Source organism: Temnothorax nylanderi, unplaced genomic scaffold (assembly GCF_030848795.1).
Source record: "Temnothorax nylanderi isolate EJ_2023f unplaced genomic scaffold, tnyl_v1.0 TNYL_tig0032_pilon, whole genome shotgun sequence".
Lineage (NCBI taxonomy): Eukaryota > Metazoa > Arthropoda > Insecta > Hymenoptera > Formicidae > Temnothorax > Temnothorax nylanderi.
The window spans coordinates 154140-166726 of NW_027249094.1; the positions used below are offsets into that span (position 1 = coordinate 154140).

Genomic DNA, 12587 nt, shown 5'->3' on the forward strand with positions numbered 1-12587 from the left:
GAGTGTAGCTGTCGTATCCGCGCGGCTTTTCGGCGCGCGCGCGCGCGCGCGTGTGCGAGTGCACGAATAGCGTGTGGATGTGTATGTGTGTGTGTGCCATTGGCGCGCGTATTCCTGTTCCTATTCCGGCTCCGAAGAGCGTCGCGGTCGCGCGCGCGACGTGCGCGCGGCTCCGTCCCTCCGTCCGCCGCGCCGCGCCGCGCCGTGCCGGTGGGCGGCCGCCACCGCGAGTTGAGGGGGCGCCAGCGTCGGGGCTCGCGGCGCCACCGGTTTCACTCCGCCATCGGCGCCCGCGACGTTCGGACGTGTCGAGCGAGAGACGTGTGACCGTGCACGGCCTCCAACTCCGTTGATCTCTCGGGGCGGACAAGCGTGAGCGCGACGAAGCAGCGGCAGCCGAGCGCGAGTGAATCCATCGCGTGACACGCGACACGGGAGAAACGTGTATTAGTAACGACGGGCGTACCGTGTGTCATCTGTCTACTGCAGTGCGTCGAAAGTGCGCGGGGGAAAGAGAGAGAGAGAGAGAGAGAGAGAGAGAGCGGTGAGAAGAGGGGCAGTTCGACGCGCGAAGACAGAAAAGATAGAAACAATAGGCATCGATTATCCTCCGTGCGATCTATCCGCTCGTTCGTTCGTGACGTGCCGCGCCGTGCCGTGCCGGGACATCAAACGAGACCGAGACAACGGAGCGGAGAAAGAGAGAATGTGAGAAGACAAGGTGCGCGAGCCAAGGTTTTTTTTAAATTTCTCTCTCTGTCTCTTGCCGGTTGTGGCTCGTGTTACCCGAGCTCGGGACGCGGAGTGCGAGATTCCCCCCCCCCCCCTCGGAAGGTCTTTCTTCTTCGCGACGCGTAACCGCGACGGGCCTACGATCGGTTTCACGAGCGACGTCGCCTCGTGACAGCGTAACGGGGATATCCCGGAGTAAGCGAAGTGACGCGGACGGGAACGGAATCGTGTTCGTGGAATAGCGGCGTCCAAGAATAGAAGGAGAGAGAGCGAGCGAGAGAGAGAGAGAGAGAGAGAGAGACTCGCCGTTCGCGAGCAGTTCGCGAGCGATCGGAGGACGCGACATAACGCGACGCAACACCACGCAACGACGCGGCGCGACGCGATCCGATCCGACCCGACCCGACCGACGCGCGACGTTCCCATTTCGGTTTTCGTCGGCCGGCGTGCGGAGCGCGGAGTCCCCCACGGAGACTACGGAGAGTGAGAGAGCGGCCGGCGGTGATGCCCGACGACGAGCTCTCGTGAAACCGCGGAAGGTGACACGGCGCGTTTGTGCGTTCCTGGAGTAAACGGCCCGGCGACCTCGCGGGAGCCAACGGGGGAGTGGGGAAGAGAAGCCCGGACGTGCGCCGCTACAGGAAGTTTCTCTCGTGAGTTTACAATACAAAGAGTGTAATTCTTTCTTTTATCTCCCTCTCGCCTTACTGCGGAGCGCGCGGCGCTGCGGCCCCACGTCGTCGGTCTCGCGCCTCTCGTGACTTCGTCGGGATCTTGCGGACGAAGATAGTGCTCCGAGATATTTCGGTTGAGATACGCGACGAGAAGTGACGCGATATTCCGTTGACGCAGCGCGATATCGGTGAGCGGTTTTTTTTTTCTTTCATAAACAGCGATAACTACGACCGCGGTTCTTTTTCACGATCACGATCGAAAATCTCGTTGGCCTCGTTGCGAAATTTGCGTATCGTCACGCGGTTTCCCAACGTATGTTTTGTTCGAGATGGAAAACGTCGACAGTTACAATTTGAATTATTAATTTGATTCCCGCTGATCTCTAGCGTGAACTTGCGAAATCCAAATCTCGGAGCAACTAAAACGGAGTAACGTGAACTTACGTGTCAGCTTGTAGAACAAACTTCGAAATTAGCTTTACAGTTGACGTAGATTAACGATTTTAAATAGATTTGATGGTAATTTATGCGGCACTTAAATTTATCTTATGATTTCAAACAATACGATAAAAATAATGCAAAGTGTTTCTTTCATTTGTAACATGAAAAATTAAACCGAACGAAATTATATTCATTATAATTCTATTAAGAAGCGAGATGAATCAGCGAGAAGCGAGAAGTGAAGGATTGGAATATAGGCATTAAACGATATCTCTCGCGATCGTAGCTGTAGATAAATGGAGCATTTACATATTACCTATCGCAGTTGGATATTGAAACGTTTGAAGAAGGATAAAGGAAACGGAAGCCAATGCGCAGCTTCCCAGCCGTTTCTTCCACATAAAACAAATGAATATTTGTCGCCCGTGTGCATTATGTGCTATATGAAGATGTGAAGGAACGAACGAATGCACGCACTGCGAGTGAAATATGTATGTTTGCATTTCCCTCATAGCGTATGCATTCGGTCGTTCCATTACGCATTCATACGGTAGTGCACGTGAACGAAAAGTACTCCGCGTGTTTCGCGTAGAAAAAGAGAAGCGGAACATTATTTTCGTTTTTCCCTCCTCTCGTTCGCGCGTTCCAGACATTTTAGATTTTGACTGATGTTGCTTAACTACAATCTGTCCGTATATTTTTTTCTAAATATCGTATAGTTATCGTATAGGCGGAAGAGTAAGAAAAATTAATAAAGAGAACTTTTAAATTAAAGAATCAAAATTTAATAAATTGTCACGAGTTGAATCAATACCTCTACACTCTTTGGGCAGAAAACGGATTAAGTGAAGTGAAATGAGTTGAATTAGTTTTCAAATTAAACGATATGATAAGAATGTTTGGAAAATTGGAGTACAATTTCATATCTCAGTGTTTAGCATTACGTAAATGCTACGATGCCTTGTAGACTGGGCTAGTTTGACGTATACATACGTCGATTTATTATAGCTGTTTCACACTTTTAGCTAAAGCTGTAATCTAAATGCGGAGGTGAAAATCAATTGGGTACGGTTCACGTTAAGCGACATTTAATGAGAGAGAAAGAGAGATCTTAAAAATCCTCCGGCGCGCAGCACCACGTCGTCAAATGATTGACATCGAGTAATTTCGTTAATGTCGCGATGGCACAACGGATCGTTTCGCGCGTCCTTCAAGGAGGTTCGTCCTCGAGGGAATGACGCGTGGAAGCGACTCGAGTAATTAGACGTGTCGCGCGAGAAACGCGTTCGTTAGCGATCGCGGTCGGGTTCCGTCGCGCTCGGAAATCTTTCCTGCTGCTTCTGTCTCTCTCTCTTTCTCTCTGTGCGCACAGCGGATCGCGACAGCGAGGTAAGAAATCTCGTAGGAAAAAGCCATAGGAGAAGCGATCGACGACGTGGAGGCGCGATTAATTATTTGCCGTTGGAATATCGACTCCGATTAACACTTTTCCGCGCTTACGTAACTCGCGAGCGTTACGTGCGGCAAAGTGTGTTACGGGAAGCCCGACATTACCGAATTATTATGCATCCGCCGTTGTAACACGGATCTGAAATAGCCTGAAGGGCAAGGGGTTGGATTCTTGTATATAGCAGGTCACTGCGGTATTGCATATTTATTCTAGGACAAGTGATTCTTCTTTGTTAAATCGATCTGCGCGTTTGCGATACTGCCACCATAATAATTACCACGATAATTACAAGTCCACAATTTTTAAAAACATAAACATATATTATTTAAAAAATCGCTTGCATGCATATAACTGTGAAAAGTCGACAGAAACTTCCGAATAAAATTATTTTGCGTGATCTCTCGATAATTAGGCTTAGAAGCTTCATTAGTTTTCCTAGAAATTTGTTTAAGTATCAAGCGATAAAAAAAAACGATACCGCCCGGCATACAATTTTCGCGAGACAGCACTCAGTCCTCTCGTGAGATGCATCCAGTCCTCTCGTCGTTCTCAGAGCGCGAGCTAAGCCGGCAAAATCGAGAGCCACCATCGGTAACGGATCTGTCTCGGTTTCGCGCGCGAGCTGCTTCCTTGCGGCGTTTTACCGTTAACGACCTAAATCGGGCGGCAAGTAGCGAGAGAGATGTGCGCCGTTTCGCGAGGGCACTTCTTGCGACAGTCGAGAAGTCGTGGTCGGCTCTCTTCCTCATTTTTCGTCTTTCTACGTTTTTCCCGGTGGGGCATTTAACGCAAGAATCTCTCGATGTGCTCGTAAGGAAAATGCAGAGACGCTCCCGAAACGGTCGATCCGCTTAGTAAAGACTGCTTTATCTTCGCAGCTTTGTTCTCATAATGCTTTGTTCTTTACTCTCTCGTTTGATCGGTAGTGGAGCAAGTTTATATTTAGGATAATACAAATAAGTATTAAGCAAACAATTTTGGAAAAATTAACTTTGCACGTTTATCAAAAGTAGAAAACTTTTCTGCTTTGTGTTTCTTCTAATGTTCATAGATTTCATAAAATACGTTTCTTCATGAAAATAAGACAGATACTTTGATAACAACTTTACGATAAACTTTATTTTAGTGTATATACACCTAATTAAAAATTTATGGAAATGTACGAACAATATTATAATAAGAGGGCCGTTTTGTGCGTATACATTTTTATGCTCTTTGTGCAGTCGAAACAAGTAGAAAAAATTTTGCTTTCCACCGGAAATTAAGCACCGGTCCGCAAGTTTGCGATTCGCATAAAGCTCCGTAACGTGACGCTGTTCGCTGTTGCTATATCGGGTATCTACCGGAGTAACAATAGTTTACGTCTACGTGAACTATCACATGATCTATGTAGATTATGCATAATCCATGAACCGTGCGTGAACCGCACACACTTCTGCTTAGTTGTGGATCTAGCTTAACGCGGGAGAAGCACACTGCGGATTGATCGATGGGTACACACGTCTCGCCTGCCGATGAGTCGTATCTGCGATGAGCGTATCCGTATCGTCGGTTACCCGTCCGATCGATGTTTGTCTCGGTCGAACCGGTATCGTTCGTCAGAAACTCGCAAACTTCTCGCCCTTTTTTTTTCCTAGGCCCCGTGACGCGACGATAATCGAATTAACCCTGTAACGATGGATAGCGAGTCGTTAAGTGGGCCGTCCGAATGGGAGTATGTTTTAAACTTAGTAAAAATAAAGAGATGAGAGAGTTTTACGACGGGAACTCTTCGCTTATAGCGAAACTAACGCTCATAATCAGTCATCAAATATTCGGCAAACAGGGATAATTCGCACGGTGCGACGCTTGTTTGTGGAATGTTTGTCGAGCGAACACATCGTTCGCGACCGTCTTCAGGTTATTAAATTCGATCTCCTTTTTGTTTTTGTCGGCGAGGGAAGGTCGCGTCTTGACGCGTCGGAGGAATATACGGACGGAGGCCTCGCATACAGGAATATACGGAGCCGCGCGCTGTTATCGGTGATAGGTGCGCCTTGCTGGTGATTAAGCGGTCGATAACGCGACAGAAGGCCGCGCGCACGCCTATAATCTCTCATTCAGTTCAAGTTCCGTTTTAAATTGCGTTCACGTCGTAATCAACGCGCAAAGGCGACTCGCTGAGAGAACGTCCACGACGCGACGTGCTGATAACAATAGAGAATCAAACTGAATATCGTGACGCTCGATGATGGACGATTTTGCGTGTTATCGATTCGCTGCTAAATTTCGGAAAGTACGTTTGGAAAACAACGTCGCGTCTCGTATCGCGATCGTGAAGTCGTACGCATATACGAGCGCACAACGATACAATTAATCATTTGGTCGACAGCTGACTGATAATGCAATTGCTTTAGATACGCGGAACGTAAATGCTATCGTTTAATCATTACTGATATTATTCGGTTTATAAAAGGTTTATATTACAACTGTGGATCGATTTCTTTATGTTACTAAAAGTACACTCTAATCTATATAATATTGTCGAAAGTCTTATTGTCCAAGATAAAATAATTATTTTTATAAGTCGCAATAATACTAGCGTCTAGTCCCGAATAAACGCCAAAGATCCGAGCTTGTTGAGTTGAGACGAAAATTTACGTGGACACGTAGCAGGCTCGTAGGCCACGAATGGCCGTTTAAAACGCGTTGCTTAGCAGGCGGCCCATTTCGCGCAGCGGTCGATCGTCCCACGAAATCGAAACGTGACTAATCGCCGAAGGCGAGGAACGCCATGGTGGACGTACGACGCAGCTGATATTTATCGGTGCTGTGAAAACCGGCAACGTGTAATGTACGAACGTTAGCCTTCGCGTGATCGACGACAAAGAGACCTGCCTATATCCGAATCTACAAACGTTACACTCAGTCATCTCTGCGCGATTTAATATTGTACACAAATGATTCTCTATCAAATTTTAAGTTCCTTGTGGCGCGCCAACTGACAGCCCGAAATTAATTAGTTATTGACTTTAGCTACTTAAAATGTAAAAGCGAGGTAATGATATATTTATTTGTTTGCGGAAATAATCTTTATTTATTTGCGAGACACATTTTCTCTTTTTTATAGCACTGAAAGTTCAATTCGCTGAAATCATACGAATTCCCTCGGTTAATGAATTTTAAAAATATATAAAAATGCGAGACATTTTATTTTGAGAGAGAATGTTCCATTTTCAAATGTTGCTATCTCTAAGTGTTAATAGTTTCCGTCTAACCATAATTATAAATACAGCTCAAAACGTGTTCAATAATATATGTTCGTGTGTTTTAGCATTTCGTGGAATCGATATCGACTGTTGCACTTGATTAGCTTACCGCGATATCTATCGAATCTCGTGACCGGCGTAATCTGTACGCCGCAATTAGCATACATGAATAAAGAAACCATGAATCCGTCGAGGCTACTAGCTAGCACGTTGTGAATGAATACGTATTTATAACTTAACTAATTTGATTAATTCTCAATGTAGGTGGATGGACAAATCACGTTTTCGAATTAGGCTTTCGAAGACCAGAATCCGTGAATAATTTTATATTTATACTTTTTAAAATTCATGATACTACTGTGAATAGAGCGATAGAAGAGCCTCCATATTCATTTAGATACTAATGCTGTTTTTAAAACAGAAGCCTAATATTTTGTACCGGTCTACATATTTAACGAAATTGAGAAGAAATTAAGAAATTATTCTCCTGAGAGAGAATCGCAGGAGATATTAGAGAATACGTAGCGAAGAATTCATCGAGCGTTTCTTAACTTAGGTATCCGGCAGTTTCATTACGCTCTATAAATCCGATGAGATTATGACGACCGTCGTGCGCACCTCTTTGATGATCTCCTTTTCTCCTTACCCGATGATGATTTTGAAATAGCAGATGCACGAAAACGTTAAAGAAACTTGACACGCGCGTAACATTTCGATCGTGGATTACAATCCGCTCGTTAGAGACGATTGGCGTCTCGGATAGAGAATTGTATATATTCCTCGGTGAAACACTTATCTTTTATAAATGTGTGTCAGTATATTCGAGTGAGTTTGATGAATGGACGCATAACCGTGTCCTAACTTTGTTATTTAACTGCAACAAAAGTTCTTCAAATGTATGGATATGCACAAAGGGATTACGGCAAAGCGGTACAAACTTATCACTCTTATCAGACGCGATACTCTAATGCGAAAATGTTGTCCTAGCTTTCACTTAACGGCACGTGATCGTTATTTTAGTATATCAATATAAGTTGCTATTAGTATCACAAATAATTATAATAAAATATAGAATCATCGCACATATTTGTGTCAATATCATAGTATATATCGCTCTTTCTCTTCCTTTTTCGTCCTTCCTTCATTAAATTGGTCGAAGTTATAATGCGCGCGACGAGGAAACCGCTGCTCGTAGTTACGCCGTCGGATAATTTTTACTTTTTAGTCCGTTATTGCGAGACCCCGGCTCGCTCGGTCACGCAACGACGTTCGTAATGTTCGTATCGTGGGAGTCTCGGATTCGTTCGCGCGAGAAGACGAGCATAAAATATATCACCGAGGACAAAGAACGAGAGAGCCGTAGTCGTCGCGATGACCCGCGGTCGCGCGTTTTCGACGGAAATCGATCCGGGGAAACGTTGCCGCGCGCGTCGTTGTCGTCGCTACGTGCTCGCTCGATCTTTCCCGAGCATTGCTTTCCCCGCGCTATCTCTCGCGCAGCCTTCGCCGTTTCAGGGAGAGAAAGGGGAGCGGAAGCGAGAAGGGCTCTCTGCTCTCTCTCTCTCTCGCCTTCGCCTTCGCTCGCTCTCCCTCGCTCGCGCTCTCCTCCCGAGCCTTGCCGCTCGTCGGTTCTCGAGGGACGACGACGGGGCGAGTTCCCGAAATAATCGTGCGTATCGATCCCCGCGCGACCCGTACAGGGTGAATTTATTCTCGTGCACGGGGTGAACGGAGAAGCGAGAGGAGAAGAGGGACTGAGCGAGCGCGCGAGCGGGCGAGCGTGCTTCGTTACTTAATCGCTTCGTGTTCGAAACGGGGGACCGTCGCAACGCAACGGCCATGTCGTCGGGGCTGTCGTCACGTGCGTTTTTTCAAACTTAAAACGGAAACGGAACATGAGTGACGCGAGAAAATGAGAATTCTCAATAATAAAACATGAATTCTCGATAGGATTTTGACAGAGATATATAATTCAAAAATCGGGCAATTATGTTAATTACTAAAAATAATGAGAATTATTCAAATATGAGAAAGCATAGAAATATCGTAAATTTAGTAAGTTGCTGTTAATAGTAAATTATTTTGAACGGTAAGTTTCTTTACGCAAGAATCATTTACACGGTTTCCGAGACAGAATTGCCGCAATACTTGAAGCATAGCGTCGCGAGTTCTATTGCGAATGTCTCAACCGAGTGACACATGAAAATCTCGAGTCGTGACCATTTCCGCGTGGCTATCGTAGTTGCGAGCGTGCGGAATTTTCTTGCGTCAGCTGCGTCGAAATTAACAGTGCAATGATTACCTCAGCGTGTCTTGTCGAACGAATGTTCGAGTTGTTAACATTTCCGTATAACTTTGCCACTTGTTACTCAAAGCCGATTGTTACTTTATAAATGCAAATCTCCTTTTTACTATGCAAATATAAGATAATGTAGGTACATTATAGCATTACGGTGCTATAGTCATTAATTTGGTTTATCAAGATATTTACTGAAGTACAATTAAAAATTGTGAAAAAGTCTCCGTGCGATCGTAGTTGTAAGTTATTTTTTGTATGTATCTCACAAAATGGCTCTAATACTTTTACTATTTTATTCTAAAAGGTATATAAAGGGTTGGTTATCAGGAGGATTGGAAATATTAATATATATTAAGTTATATAAAATGTGAGGATAACGTGTGCACTTCTCTTTTTACCGAGAGAAGGAGAGCGTGTCGTGAAAATTGCAGAAATGAATATTCGAGGGACTTTGTGATTCGTTTGGCGACTTCGAGAAACTGCTCTTGCTTTCAACGCAGTTTTTTGCCCGGCCTCTCGCTCCGTCAAATCCAGCTTTTTTTTCCTGAGTTCATTGTTTCGCGCGCGCGTTTTGTCTGCGATACGTCATGTCGTATTGTATTCATTGTTTGGAGGACGGGTAAAAGAAGAGAAGGTCGCTCCCGTGGTTCACAGCAAGAAATATATTCGATCATTACGTCTCACAAATGTCGTCACGCTAAGCTAATCTTTTATTAGCAATTCGCACAATCGTGCAGTATTTCATTAAATAGGAAAACAATCGTGAACTTGGAAGAAAATGTAACTTGTAATTTTGTGCATGTATGTGTATTAATAGTTGTATTGGATCATTCCATAAACGATGCCGTATAAAAGGGAGCTTGATTTATTCTTTAGCTCAAAACCGAAAGACTTTTATCGTCAGAGAATTGAAAAAAATCCTGGAGATTAATACACATGGAGATTTCATGGAATAATCAATTGCATAATCGAACGTACTTCATACAAGTGTATTCGAATTATTCTAATTAATTTTTATAGGCAAATGTTAACCTGTGAGGCGGACATATCATGTATGGCGGCGTTCACAAAGTCAAGGCTGCGTAAGCAGGTTTCCGAATATACAAACAGCGGTCAACCAAGCGTGAAATTATCTCTTTCTCTCTCTTTCTTTCTCGAATGGAGTATGCAGAAGATAATTCTAAGATCGACCCGTTCCGCTACTGTTTTGTAACTGCTCGTGAAACCTCAGTATTTTATCGGTACATTTTCCAGGCGTTTTATAACTCGTTTGCATTCTTCTTCCCGTACTTTGTGTAACAATCGCATAACATGAAAATCTAAATACATTTATCAACGACAAAGTTGTACAAAAATTATTCCAAATAAAACAAATCGGAATGTATTCGGAGAGATTATATTTTATGACTTATATTGACATAAATTCCACTTGTTCATACATCATTACAGAAAATGCAGAATTAATTCGTCGCTCGCAATTAATGTCCAATTGTTATCTATATCAAAACGTTAGCTTATGCTTTTTTCTTCGATTGCATGACTCGCTCGAACAATATTTTTTCTACGAGAAAACAGTATAGCCTCTTTTCCTAACTAAAACGGTTTGTTTATGAACAACGGATTGCATTCCAATCGTAAAGTGGTACTTTCGACAACACAATGAATCCTTTCTTGATTGTAAGGTAGCGTTCACGAGCATCTCCGAGCTAAAATGTAATCCAAGATCCACGAGCGAGCGGCGTTCATTCGTTCGTTCGTTCGTTCGTGTGAGCGAAGCGAGTAGACTCATCGCGAAAGACCTTCCCCCGAAACAGGCGCACGAAACTCGTTTTAGCTCCATCCTCGCGGCGCGGCGAGGCGGATCTCGCAGCGTTCCTTTCCACACAACAACCGTCCGGCACACACATTTCGTCCAGAAGTCACGTCGCGTCGTGTCGTATTCGTTGTTCGGCGAGACGAGCGAGGTGGGCGAGAGACAGAGAGAGAGAGAGAGAGAGAGAGAGAGAGGAGGGCAGGCGATCGCGTCTCTTTCAGTGGAGTAGAGAATAGGCGCAAGGAAACTTACCAACCGAGCATATATCGTACGTTGAAATCATCGTCTCATCTCACGCGTTTCGTGGTACGATGAATAATATCACCGCGGCATGTATTACGAATTGTTGATTAGATTGAACAGCATTACGTTCGAGGTTCGTGCGTTCAACAATATCGCGATTTTACTTCCGGTACTAGTGCCTTTTTAAATAGAAATATATCCTTTTTTTTTAAATTTAATCTCATCCATAATCGTTGTACGACAATTGTTGCACTGCCCTCTTTTCTCCTTTCCACCGTCAGTCGCCTCGGTCGCCGTGGAAATTCGATTTCTGTGCAAACGAGTGAAATCAAGAAGAAAGCGGTGGATGCACTGTCGGCGGAACGGATCGAGGAGAGTAGAAAGGTTGCGCGTCGTTGAGTGTGTCCGAGCATGTGCACGCGTTCCGCGCACGTTTGTGTGTGTACGAGAGGGTAGGACAAAAGGCGGATGGTGTGTGTGAGAGAGAGAGAGAGAGAGAGAGAGAGAGAGAGAGAGAGAGAGAGAGAGAGAGAGAGAGAGAGAGAGAGAGAGAGAGAGAGAGAGGCGTAAGAACGGGCGAGAGAAAGGATGCGCCCGGGTTCTCGGCGGTGATCGAACGTGGGCCTCGTTGTTCGCTACGTGGCTGCGAGTCGAAAGAGAGGGTCTGAAAGCTGGAAAAGCCGGGCTGGCGAGGAGAGAGGAAGAAAAGGCGGCGGGCGGAGAAGCTCCGCTTCTCTTCCGGAGGGCAGAGCCGGCAGACGCACGCAGAGGTATGGAATAGTAGTTTGCGTGCCGTTGCGACGAAACGCGTGATAATTGGTCGCGAGAAATTGCGGGGACTTGCCAGAATTCGAAAACGATTGTTATAAATGATCACGGATTGAACAGCGATCTGCTTCTAGAGAAAACGAGTGAGAGAAAGAGAAGAAGAGTCATGCCACACGCTCGTTGTGTCATTAAGTGTCATTAAATCACATGTTCCATTTTGCAGATTACGTTCGTTATGTCTTGTGTTTTCAATGTTACGCACAATCCCCATAGTGACATAAATAAGTTACGTAAACCATAACATTACGCATTTTCGAAATTCATATAAATGAATGAACACAGCACATCGCATGCCATTTAGCGTTTTACCTATTTATGGTACAGTATACGTGCGTGTATATACTGTATATTATATTGCGCGTGTAATGGTGTCGATTACGTGCGCACTTTCTTTTATGTAATAGCGTTCAGTGACATCCGTTTTTGCCGGTTGATAATTAATTGTGTCCATTTAAATATAGAATTCGTATTACCGCGCAAGTGGAACGACTGCACGTTGGCAAACTGCGATCGTAAAATCGGTGAGCGAACGATAGTTGTATATCGTGCGATATTACGAGGGGACTTCGAAGAGAGTTTTCCATTTACCGTTAGCGATTCCCGGGATCGCCTCTATTGGAGGGTCGTTTCCACACCAAGTGATTGACCCTCGGTACCTTTAGTACGTACTATTAGGATATGTAATCTGTTCATCTAACTATAAGTTGCGGTCTAAATACGAAATTCTGCATTATTCGATAATAACCGTAATCTAATCGCAAGTGATGCTACTTACAATCTTCGTTTTCTTATTTATCCGGAAGAGAGCAATATTCAAAAAGCAAAATTTGGCTCAAGTTTATCTACAAAATGTCAATAG

General features: G+C 44.6%; 1 protein-coding gene across 11 annotated transcripts in view; it reads left to right on the top strand.

Annotated features, from left to right (window-relative positions):
* The first annotated feature begins 250 nt into the window (after window positions 1-250).
* The window catches only part of LOC139770720 (bromodomain adjacent to zinc finger domain protein 2B-like), a 150704-nt gene continuing 138367 nt past the window's right edge, over window positions 251-12587 (top strand). For 8 of the 11 annotated variants that reach the window (XM_071702845.1, XM_071702839.1, XM_071702846.1 and 5 more), the window contains exon 1: window positions 252-1385. The gene's annotated coding sequence lies outside the window, so the exon portion shown is untranslated. Of the gene's footprint in view, window positions 1386-12587 lie in introns of all 11 variants that reach the window. The other 3 variants (XM_071702838.1, XM_071702841.1, XM_071702842.1) reach the window with 1 other exon arrangement.